This window comes from Egretta garzetta, unplaced genomic scaffold, assembly GCF_000687185.1.
Source record: "Egretta garzetta isolate BGI_Z169 unplaced genomic scaffold, ASM68718v1 scaffold155, whole genome shotgun sequence".
Lineage (NCBI taxonomy): Eukaryota > Metazoa > Chordata > Aves > Pelecaniformes > Ardeidae > Egretta > Egretta garzetta.
In genome coordinates, this window is record NW_009259613.1 from 1,577,802 (window position 1) to 1,590,351 (window position 12,550).

Below are 12,550 nucleotides of genomic sequence, written 5' to 3' on the forward strand. Positions count from 1 at the left end.
ACACACAGAACCAGTTCTTTAAAAGGGAGCATACCAGTTCGGCTCGCTCAGACAGCATCTGGTGGGAGCGTGCTATTCATGGCAGGATAACAAGCTTTTTGTTCCATTCAAGCATTCGTAAAGAGGACTTCTAAGGGTAGTATTTAACATCACTTATCATCATGGCTGGCTGCATCTACCACTTACACAGTATTTTCATACAGAGAGCGAGTTAGAAGACCATGCGTTGCAGGCCATGCTTTTGATGGCTTAGAGAAACAGAAGTTAAGATAGTAACTTATGATTGTGTTGTTGCATTTCCATAGCAATCATTGGGTATCTAGTACACAGGATAGATGGTTGCACAAGGGTGAATTAGTTTGTGTTTTATTTTCTATTTAGCTCATGCTGTTGGACTTAATTTACTGAATGGTCTTTGCAGTGTTGCTGCTGCTTACACAACTTTTTGTCTGCCTGAAACTGACTCACAGTTTATCCAGGTACTTCAAATTGCTTTTTCAGTCTTGTCTTCTTAGTAGTTTGCACATATTCATCAGGGGAGTCACTATTCTCCCCTACATCTGCAGAGCCACATTAAATCTTCCTTCTTGCTAATAGTAGTGCATACAGCTGCGTGGTTAACTGGACCTTGATTAAGACATTGAAGCTTGTAACTCCTGTATAAGTGCTCTGATCAAACAGTATTTCAGGCTTTCTCAATCTTTACTTTGAGAGCTTAACAACAATATAATAAAATACTCATTAGAGCAGGAGTAGAGTTTAAGTGACAGTGTCACTGGAATGAATCACTACGTCTGGGGTGAGTAAATTTTGTGTGTGAAGTGCCCTTCCTAGGGAAAGGAGCTGACTGCTACTTGTTTTAGATTTGAGAAGTTTGGGACCATGGTTAGGTCAGGTGACAAGGCACTTTATTAGGTGAGATAGTTAAGGGCAGGGTTCTGCAGAAAGAAACCACACACTATCACAAAGAAGTGAATAGAACAAGATGTTTTCAGAAGAGTTCAGTGTTTCTTGTGATTATTCATACTTTAGTGAAAATGTTGTCTTCAAAATTCTGTTTTAGCATTGAAGATGCCCAAATTTTCTACTTGTTTATACTTCTATAAAAGCTTATTAAGTTTCAATACTTCAGATTCTGATAACATGCAGAATTAGGCAAGTAAACTTATGAAAATTCAGTATTGCCATGTTACTTTTTATGTTAAGTTCCCATTCCTTGACAAGAAGAAAATATTTTTAAACTCCATTTAAGATATTTTTAAACTCTATTAACACTCAACAAAGACTAGATTTTAAAATTTAAGAGTATGAAATAATAATGTAAATTATATGGCTTTTAAAAAAAAAATTACACTTGATTAGCCAAGAGAGAGAGAAAGTAAGAGAGAAAGTAAGTTCCAAAGTTCTGATTCATTTATCTCAGGTGATGAGCACATCAAAGTTCAGAGGGGATGCATGGGTATGGGAGGGCACTAGGAAGGGCAAACAGGATCTAAAAGAGGGGTATTATAAATCTGGAATTTAAAAATCCCCGTGAGCTCAACAGTAGACTTATACAGGGTTAAGATGTCTGTGCCATGAGGTCTGAGTCATAGAGACTTTGGTCTCTTGTTGATGATAAAACAGAAAATTTGCCACTGTTGGTAGCTGTGCTCCTCATTGCTGAATGGAGCCATTTAAAAAGAATGAAATTTATGCCTGCAGGGTTATTGTGTTTATTTAGCAGAACTGAAATAGCCAGCAGTACATAGACATGATTTCCGTACTGTTGCTCACAGAGACAACATAAACTGTCCTTCCTGTTTCTCATGAATGAAGAACAGAAAGAATCAGATGCTGATGTTCCCAAAGAAGTTCTGTGCAAACACTCAGGTGGTCATTCATAGCACAAAAGTGTCATCCTCTCACCACCAGTATCTGAAGGCAAAATTGATGACACGTGCAATTAGAGAGGCTCTGCAGAGGAAATGAAGATGCCTAACCATCTTCACAGCTTGTCAACATCACAGCACCATGATCTCTGGCAGTCTCAGCTTTATAACAGAGAATTTTGTCAACTATAGTAAGTGTGAAAGAAACGCATTAATCCAGCACCATCATTTTATTTCCACATACTTCCTGGAGAGCTCTTGCATAAACAAAGGCTTAAAGGACTGGCTGATGTTTAAGATGTCATTCAATTTAGTGTTTGAAGCAGTTGGGACAAACTTAAGGATGGTTTTCATTACTCATGAGTAATACCACTTTTTTTTTACATTAGTAAAGAACTCTGAATAAGAATTTCTATTTCATTTAAAGAATGTGTAGGTGCTGAAAGAAAGCAGTAGAGAAGTACTACCATTTACATAAAATCAAGGTGTGAACTAGCTAAATGAAGCAGCAGAAATACCTGCTGCTAGCCAGAAATAGCAGTCAGAGGTTAGAACTTCATATTATGAGCAAATAAAAATCAAAACTCTGCTTGTTGGATTTCAAGCACCTCTGACTCAAAGGTGCTTGACTGATAGGAGGCTGCTGCTTGCAGAGGGAGGCAGTCCTGAAGGGCAAAGGAGCCCAGGAAGGCTGGACATTCTTCAAGAAGGAAATCTTAAAAGCACAGGAGCAGGCCATCCCCATGTGCTGAAAGACAAGCTGGTGGGGAAGATGACCAGCCTGGCTGAACAGAGAGCTTTGGCTAGAACTCAGGAAAAACAATAGAGTTTATGACCTTTTGAAGAAGGGGCAGGCAACTCGGGAGGGCTACAAGGATGTTGTGACTTTATGCAGGGAGAAAATTAGAAGGGTCAAAGCCAAAGTAGAATTTAGTTTGGCTACTGCAGTAGAAGACAATAAAAAGGTTTCTATAAACACATTAGCAACAAAAGGAACACTAAGGAAAATCTACATCCTTTATTAGATGTGGGGGGAAACATAGTGACAAAAGATGAGGAAAAGGCTGAGGTATTTAATACCTTCTTTGCTTCAGTCTTCAATAGTAAGACCAAAGGTTCTTGGGGTACCCAGTCCCCTGAGCTGGAAGACAGGGACAGGAAGTAGAATGAAGCCCTTGTAATCCAAGGGCAAATGGTTAGCAATCTGCTACACCACTTAGACACACATGGGTCTATGGGGCCGAATGGGATCCACTCAAGGGTACTGAGGGAGCTGGCAGAAGTTTTAATACCTTCTTTGCTTCAGTCTTCAATAGTAAGACCAAAGGTTCTTGGGGTACCCAGTCCCCTGAGCTGGAAGACAGGGACAGGAAGTAGAATGAAGCCCTTGTAATCCAAGGGCAAATGGTTAGCAATCTGCTACACCACTTAGACACACATGGGTCTATGGGGCCGAATGGGATCCACTCAAGGGTACTGAGGGAGCTGGCAGAAGTGCTCACCAAGCCACTTTCAATCCTTTATCAGCAGTCCTGGCTAACCAGGAAGGTCCCAGTTGACTGGAGGTTGGCAACTAACCTGATCTCCTTCTTTGACAAGGTGACCCACTTAGTGGATGAGGGAAAGGCTGTGGATGTTGTTTACCTGGACTTTAGCAAAGCCTTTGACACCATTTGCCACAGCATTCTGCTTGAGAAACTGGCTGCTGATGGCTTGTATGGGTGTACTCCTTGCTGGGTAAAAAACTGGCTGGATGGCTGGGTCGAAAGAGTTTGTGGTGAATGGAGTTAAATCCAGTTGGCAGCTGGTCACAAGTGGTGTTCCCCAGGACTCAGTATTAGGGCCGGTCTTGTTTAGTATCTTCATCAATGATCTGGATGAGGAGATAAGTGCACCCTCAGTAAGTTTGCAGATGACACCAATTGGGTGGGAGTGTTGATCTGCTCAAGGGAAGGAGAGCTCTGCAGAGGAATCTGGACAGACTGGATTGATGGGCCGGCGTCAATTGGTTCAAAAAGGCCAAGTGCCAGGTCCTGCACTTGGGTCACAACAATCCCATGCAACACTACAGGCTTGGGGAAGAGTGGCTGGAAAGCTGCCCAGCAGAAAAGGACCTAGGGGTGCTGGTTGACAGCCAGCTGAATATGAGCCAGCAGTGTGCCAAGGTGGCCTAGAAGGCCAACATCATCCTGGTTTGTATCAGAAATAGTATGGCCAGCAGGAGTAGGGAAGTGACTGTGCCCCTGTTCTTGGCACTAGTGAGGTCACATCTCAAATACTGTGTTCAGTTTTGGGCCCCTCAGTTCAAGAAAGACATTGTGGTGCTTGAGTGTGTCCAAAGAAGAGCAATGAAGCTGGTGAAGGGTCTGGAGAACAAGTCTTATGAGGAGTGGCTGAGGGAACTGGGAGTGTTTAGTCTGCAGAAAAGGAGGCTGAGGGGAAACCTTATCACTCTGCAACTGCCTGAAAGGAGGTTGTAGTGAGGTAGATGTCAGTCTCTCTTTCCCAGGTAACAAGTAATAGGATGAGGAAACAGCCTCAAGTTTTGCCAGAGGCGTTTTAGATTGGCTATTAGGAAAAATTTCATCACCAAAAGGGTTGTTAAGCATCGGAACAGGCTGCCCAGGGAAGTGGTTGAGTCCCCACGCCTGGAAGTATTTAAAACATGTGTAGATGTGGCCCTTAGAGACATGATTTAGTGTTAGACTTGGCAGTGTTATATTTACTATTGGACTTGATGATCTTAAGGGTCTTTTCCAACCTAAATGATTCTATGATTCTATTCTGTATTAGGCCAGCAGACTCTGAACTGCTCCTGTCTTGGGTTCTGTGCAAGGAAGTAGAAACTAGTTCAAAATACTGTGTCACCCATTCCTTCTTCCTAGATATTTTTAGGGTTTCATCAAAGTGAAGTTAAGGAAAGAGTCCTGCTTATTTCAGTGGATGTTGGTCCTTGCATGTTACACTTCTGCTTTGTAGATTTCTGGAGGAATAGTTCAAAAAGTGGAACATTTCAAATAACTAGAATTTTTTCAACAAAGAAATTCCCGCAGTAAGTCTTCAGGTACATATTATTTTGGGGTTAAATACTTTCGTTAGTAGGTAAGGAAGCCCTGATTCTTTTATCAATATTTTTAAGAAAATAGAAAACAAAATATTCAAACTATGTTATGTAAGCTGCAAAATTATTTATTGTTTTGAAAGATAAGGTTTTATTTCATAGTTGGAATCTTGGGTTTCTTTCAGTATTCACAGCCAGTGCTCTGATGCCAATGACTATGTATTTAATATGCTACAAATCTTTTCAGTGATAGCAAGAAAATAAACATTAAAAGTGGATTGATTTAGTCATTGTTTTGTATTGCAGTTGTTTTGTACTTAGAACTTCGGTTTTGTTTCAGTCCTGTCATCGCTAAATTATAATAATGCTTATTATTTGCAATTGGCATTCAACACATACCTATCATAGTGTCTTGGGTTTGTGTGGCAGGGTTTTGGTGGGGGGGTGCTGCAGAGGTGGCTTCTGTGAGAAGAGACCAGGAGGGTCCTTTGTGATCTTCCCATCCTGAGGGTGGGGTCCCATGCTGGAGCAGGGGAAGAGCATGAGGAGAAAGGAGCGTCAGAGACAACACATTATGAACTGACCACAATCCCTGACCCCCTGTGCCACTTGGAGGGAGGAGGTAGAGAAGTTGCAAGTGAAGTTGAGCCTGGGAAGAAGGGAGGAGTGTTTTATATTTGTTCTTATTTCTCATTATCCTACTCTGTTTAATTGGCAATAAATTAAATTAATTTCCCCAGGTTGAGTCTGTTTTGCCTGTGATGGTAATTGCTGAGTGATCTCCTCACCCTTTTCTCAACCCATGAGCTTTTTAATCTTATTTTTTCCCTGTGTCCTTTGAGGAGGAGGAGTGATAGAACAGCTTGGTGGGCACCTGGCAGCCAGCCAAGGTCCACTGACCACAGTTTGAAATATTGCTGCAACAGATAAAAAAGCATCCTCTTATGGAAACCTTAATGTGAATCTCTTAAGTAATTTTAACTTAGTTTCTTGGAGGACTGAAAGATATGCAGTTACATTGTGTGTGTCATCCATTTCCTCATCCCCAAATTATTTTTGAATCTATTAATTATTTGAAATTATATTTGATGGTAGTAAGCCACTGTATAAACTCTTCACATCCTTGCATCTTATATGTTGTAAGTTGTTCTTTTTTCCCTCTTCTCACTTCAGCAGTCTAAAAAATGGATATAGCACAATCAGAAAGATTCAGAGAAGAGCATAAAGGACGAGAAACAAGGGTAGGTGATCCATGCAAAAGCATGTAATAACTCTGACAGAAGAGAGGTGACCAAGGTGTTTTTATAAAAGTCTATCAGAACTTGAGTTGTATGAAGGACTGTTTACTTTGCCTTCTGACATAAGAACTGAGGACTTCAAATAAAGTCGCAGAGTAACCATTTCAAAACAAACAAACAAAAATAGTTCTTTACATAATACTCAGATAAACTATGGAAACACTTGACACAGGATACTACAGATGTTGAAAGTACTCTCCCCAAAAGTCATACCAGGTTGCTCTCTGAATTGCTTTTATGAATGACAATTTCATACTGCAAAAAATATGTCCAATGAGAGGAAATTTTATATTAGATCCCATCTTTGCAGGCAAAGACAAATGGATCACAAACTTAGAAATTAATGCCTGTTCAGATGATCATACTTTATTTGTCAGGAAAAAAGTAGAAGTTGTAATTTATGCATGCTTTTGTTTATAGAAGCTTCACAAAACTAAAAAGCATTTTGAACTAAACAAGGTGAGAGGAAGGCCTTAAACAGAAAATCAAAAAGGATTGCCATGATGAAGTAATCATTAAATTTAAGTGCAGGAATCTATCAAGAAGTAAATTTCAATGAAATCATTGGGGTTTTTAGTTCAATTCACTGACAGAAAACAGAAAAGAAAATTTCATTGCTCATGTTAAATTTGCTCCTGCAAACTTCCAAATCTACCCAAGTAAAAAAGCACTCATTTTGAATTTAGTGCTAGAAATATGACAGTAGTTTTGATGAGGTTAGTGGGCAAAAACTGAAGACTGAGATACTTCTGAAACTGCCGACTAATCCACAACTTATTATCTTGTATCACCCATCAATTGTAAATTAAACTTAGTATGATCCGAATGAAATATCTCAGTCCTGAGCTTCAGGTAAGAAGGCTACCGGTCAGACTTGACCACTGAAAAGAGTAAATTTTGTTTTTTCATACCAATTCCTAAGAAGCTCAGAAGAGAGCATCAAATTTACCAATTTTTTTTTCTATAGCAATCAGAAAAGAAAGCTAAATTTTCATTAGATGAAAACCGATACATGAAAAACCAATGTTCTTCATGAGTTAATTCTACTCAGTTTTAGGACAGAATGTTCAGACTTGCATGTCAGGGTGTTCTTAAATCTATTTTAGAATAAGCACAAGATTCATACTATCATTAGAAATGTATCCTTTGTAAGAGGGGCCTCAGATTTCTGTAAATTTCCTTTATGGCCTTCCAGTCACAAGCTGCTAATACTCATTGAGATTTTCAGTGTAACTAAGATTGTCTTTAGGGAAAAGTAGTTACTTAAATTAAGCTCTGCTGCTTGCAGACAATACAAGGAAACAAGTATTTTTGTACAATGAGGGGGTGTAACTCTTACATAAAAGCTTTTTCCCAGCTAAAATTAGTGACATTAGTTAAGAAAAAAAATTACATTCTTACTATATTTTTAATGCTAAGATAATGTACACAAGGCCCTAAGGAAAAAATATCAGCATACCCCCAAAAGTTGTGTAGGCTCACAGCATTTGGACTGTACAGCCAGATTTTGCCTCTGTTCACATGCTATGTTGGAGTATACAGAAAAAGCCAGTATTGTCTGCCTGCTTCCAAAACAGTGGAGTCTTTCAAAAGCTTAAGAGTGAATGGGTTTGGGAACAATGTCAGGGAGCATCGAGGGCCAGTTGCCCCCCAGGGGACGGGTGCCAGGGGCTGAGCATGATAACAAGACTGGCAGGACAGGGTCCTTACCAGCCAAGCAAGCAGGGCAGACCCAGGGTTGACAGCCAGATTACAGTGACAAGGCAGGTCTGAGGTCAAGCTGGGAAAAAAGTCTACAGGCCAGGCTACAGATTAATGAAGTCCATGGCCAGACACAGGCATGGCTGTGACAGAGCTGGAGACTGGTACTCTGTGACATCTCTTGGGCAGGGAACAAAAGGCTGAAGGAGCAAAAATGTAGCCTGGCATCCAGCTCCTTCAGTCCCACTGAATGATTCCACAAAGAAGAGAATGTGTGAGTGACTGACAATGACAGATTCATCTGTCTTAATGAGATTTCATCTGTTCATCTAAGTCCAGTCTGGGGTATCAAATGGTGACCATCTGGATCTGTTCCTTTTCCAGAATGGGGAACAATGTTTTAAATTTTGTCATCTATCTCTGTCATTTTTTCATGTACTAGAAGAAGAAGGGAGGGAGGCTTTAAACAGACAAGTAAAATAACACAAAGTTGTAACCACTTAATCAGAACTTTTGTCTGGGTAGTGTAAAGCTATATTTGGTATTTGCACTTTTAGTTAATTGACTGATAATCCTATAATTCTGTTGCTTATTATGCATCTGAAGGTAACTTTATCTTCAGAGAGGCTGAGCAGCTATAGTTTTGTTGCCAGGCACCCTCTCTTTAAAAGTCTTGTCTGATTTAGGTGTCTTGGCTGACTTTGAAAGCATATTAATGTAATTATGCACACTTTTATCATGCAGTAAATCCCGGACTGAGGATGTACATGAATTAAATACCAGATGAGGAAATGCCAGATGACTTTTACCTGTGCTTTGGATAATGGCAACTTAGTTTCTTTAACTTTACAGACAGCTCATCTCCTCTTGCAACTGGAGATCCCACTTGCCACCTTTGTCTTGAGTTTCTAAACATTGTGACTGGTTTGTAACTATTTGCACGGCCTGGATTTGAGCCATTACTGTTCACTGAGATGCTGTCACTTCATTTGCTATAATATCCAAGTTGTTCTGTATGCTGTTGCAGTTCCTAATGGACAATGCGTAGTGTCCTCAGAAAATTCTATTATCATGGACTTAATCTGATGTGAAATACATTCATAAAAATTAAGAAATTATATTGGAATGATTATTAAGGATTCATATAAATGAAATTGCTTGGCCTGATATCCCTCTCATCTGATTTGGGTTTTTTTTCTCTTCAAACTTACACCCCTACAGTTCTTGTACCAATATTAATTTTCACTAGTATAACTAATACTTCGCCTACATTAAACTCTTTCAAAGGCTTTACTGGCATCCAAATGTCTTACCTGATGTTGAACAAAAATATAAAATTAGTAATATTACTCCAGGGAGATGTGCTACGTCCACCTATCCCAGCTGTGGTGATATGCAGAAGTACTTTCTATGCAGAATTTCTATGCAGTCTTTCAGCGGAATATCTTGTTTCAGCCTCTCTTGCAGACTTCAAATTCTTGTGGTGTTCCCCTATTGACAGTCTAATGCACAAGGTCTATGGAGTACTTCATAACCCCAAGAATGGAAACACAGACAAATAGGATCCCACTCTTCTCGCTAAAGAGACAACAATTCAGGGTGGAAATACAGCTACACTTTTTCCTGCTTCCTATCCCCAGTACCCTGGGATGCAATAACGGTAAGGAAACAACTCATTTAAGACAGACTTGAAACAACTGTTTTATTTAGACACTAGTAAGCAAGGATATTATGATTTTATTATTATAAATAATATTACAGCATCACAAAAAAAAATCAGCTTGCAATGGACCTCTGAAGGTCTGTAGTCCAACCTCCTCAAAGTGGATTTAACTACAGGCTAGATTGGGTTGCTCAAGGCCCTGTCCTGATGTTTTTTTTAAATCCCCAAGGGTGTAGATCCTACCATCTCTCTGGCCAACCTGCTTAATTGTTCTGAATGAGGAATCTTTTCTTCCTCTCCAGTCAGAATTTCTGTTGTTTCAGTTTGAGTCTGGTCATTAAGCTGTGCATCTCAGAGAAGAGCTTGGGTCAGTTTTCTCTATAAATCCCTATTCCTCCAACTTGTCAAGGTCAATCTGAATGACAGGCCTGCCTTTGAGCATATCATGTGCTTCCTGCAATTTCATGTCATATGCAAACTTGCTCAGGATCCTTCCGTCCCCTTTTCCAGGTCATTGGTGAAGATGTTAAACAATGTCAGCCTCAGTGTTGACCCTTAAGAAATGCTATTTAATTAGGCTGCCAGCTAGATGACCACTGGCAGTTAGCCATAGAGGAGTCCTTTACCTTTTGTCTATCTGGTATATCCAAACTTCTATTCTTCCTATTTTTCTTTTCTTTCTTTCTCTCCCTCACTCTCTATACAAATATGTACACACACACACACACATTCTGCAGAATTATGAGTTTCTGTTACATAAATTGACAGCAAAGGAATTTGAGACAGAATATGCTATTTTTTGCTCTTCTGAGTGGCTCTATTTTCACCTGCTTTTTCAGGTTTTTCCTCTAGTGTAAGACAAATCCATACACACCAGTTGAATGGTGCACTCAGCATTGCAGAGTCATCCAACAATGCATAGTATTCAGAGTCCTGAGAATAAATATTTAGGTGGGTTTTTTTCAGGTGAGCATATTACAGGACACAAAAAACTTCTATTTCCTATAGTCTCATGGGCATTGTGTAGGAATCTGGGTGAGTCAACTTCTGGTTCAGGGTGAAAATGATGTGTAATATTCTTATCTTCCTTCTCAGGCTTTCTCCTTCTTTACCTTATTTTCTGAGTGCTCTGTGCATATTTCTTCAGTACTACAATACCTCTTTTTTAGATTTTTTTTTCATTTCCTCTCTGATTTGTCAGATGTTAGAAAGCAGCTCGGTTGCCACTGGCTGCTCATCAATTCAGACTTACAGTTTCTTCTGATTATGAAAATAACTCAGAGATGGGCTCTGGTTCTTTTTTCTGTTACCACAACATCAAAGATTTTTTCTGTATCATTCCTGAAGTATCATTCTTACTGTCTCTTCTCAGTATTGGGAGAACGTCTAGGTGGTAAATTATCTGGCATGGTCCTCCTGTATACTTTTACTGTGTGCAGTGAATTTTTTTACTTGTTTGCCTCTGATATTTCAATGATAAGTGGTAGAGGAAGGAGAGCATACTGGTTACAAGGATCTATTTGAAATCCACCATGTTTAAAATTTAAGATCTTTCTTAAAAAACCCTTGAACTTATTGTAGTAAATTGGTTGACACAACATTGGTAAAATCCTCTTGTATTCTTTTCCTTGAAATTGCATAAAGTAGGAAAGGTTGACAAGAAATCACAGTGATGTGACTATTCAGTGCTTACAGATCCACTGCATGTCAGCAGTACAAGTGACAGATGCACATGAAACAAGTGCTTTGTGGTCTGGTTAGAAGTGTAGTTAACTGAGAAATACATGCATGGCAAGCCCAATATGTTGGATTTTGCATGGGCATTGGAGGTGCTTTGTGTTCATACTGGGCATCTCAGCAGCACATAATGCTACTCATTGAGATTTTCCAGATAGAACTATGGGTGCTCAGAAACTTTCTAACAAGATATGGTTTATGTTTATGTAGCTAAATTCTTCTTCTCCCAAAATAAGGTATCTACTGCATGCAAATCAGAAGTTAGTTGCCAGGAGTCCTTTAGCATAAAGGCCTTTGGTCCTAAATACCATCCTGTCTTTCTAGTATGCCCTTTCCTTACCTCCCTATGGATGCCATTCTAGAACAATAATTAGTCTATACCTGCAGACTAGTGATCTGCGCTTAGTTCCTGGTAACGCAACATGCTGTCTGTGGGTGATGCATGTTCCTACCTCATTTGCTGTTTGTGTTCATGCCAGACAGCTTTCACCACCTGCTTAGGCCTGTGAGGGAACCTGCTTCATTCTTCCGCCTCAGACAGCAGAGCTGCTGATTGCTGGGGGCTCCAAACTAAGATGCAAGTTCTGTGGAGCCCTATGGGGCTGGTCCAGTATCTCAGCAATGTGTAAAAGGGAACAATTTCTGTAGGCCACCTCTTTCTTTCTGGATGAAAGGGCTGTGTGGGGACTTCAGAACTTGTCCTCCATAAGCAGTGTTGGGACCAGGGACACCAGGACCAAAGGTAGGATCAGCTTGTGCTATCCACCTCAGAAATCAGAATATATAGAAATATAGAATTTCAACATGTGGAAAGTCATCTCTGAGACTCCCTGCTGGGCCACTGTCTTCTGTGAGCACATCAATGTGGAAAGAAAAGTCGTCACTGGAGCCTTCTTATGTTTGACTCTTACCAGTTTGTGGGAAAACTATTAGGTGTTGGCCAGCTCACGATAGACATGAAACATGTCTGGTCTCTGGTGGCTATGTTGATAGGGCTGCACAGGCCTTTTGGCCTACTGTAGCCAAAAATCAAATAAATAAAAAGCTCTGATTTCTCTCTCCATCTGCATCCATTTGCTGGCAAGTTCTGCAAGTTTCTCCAGCTCCCTTCCCTAGCTGTATTCTCCACAGACATATTCAGTCTCTTCTTTCCATTTCTGCCTCTCCCGTGCATGTGCAGGCAAACACAATTTATATCCACATCAGCAATCTCACAGGA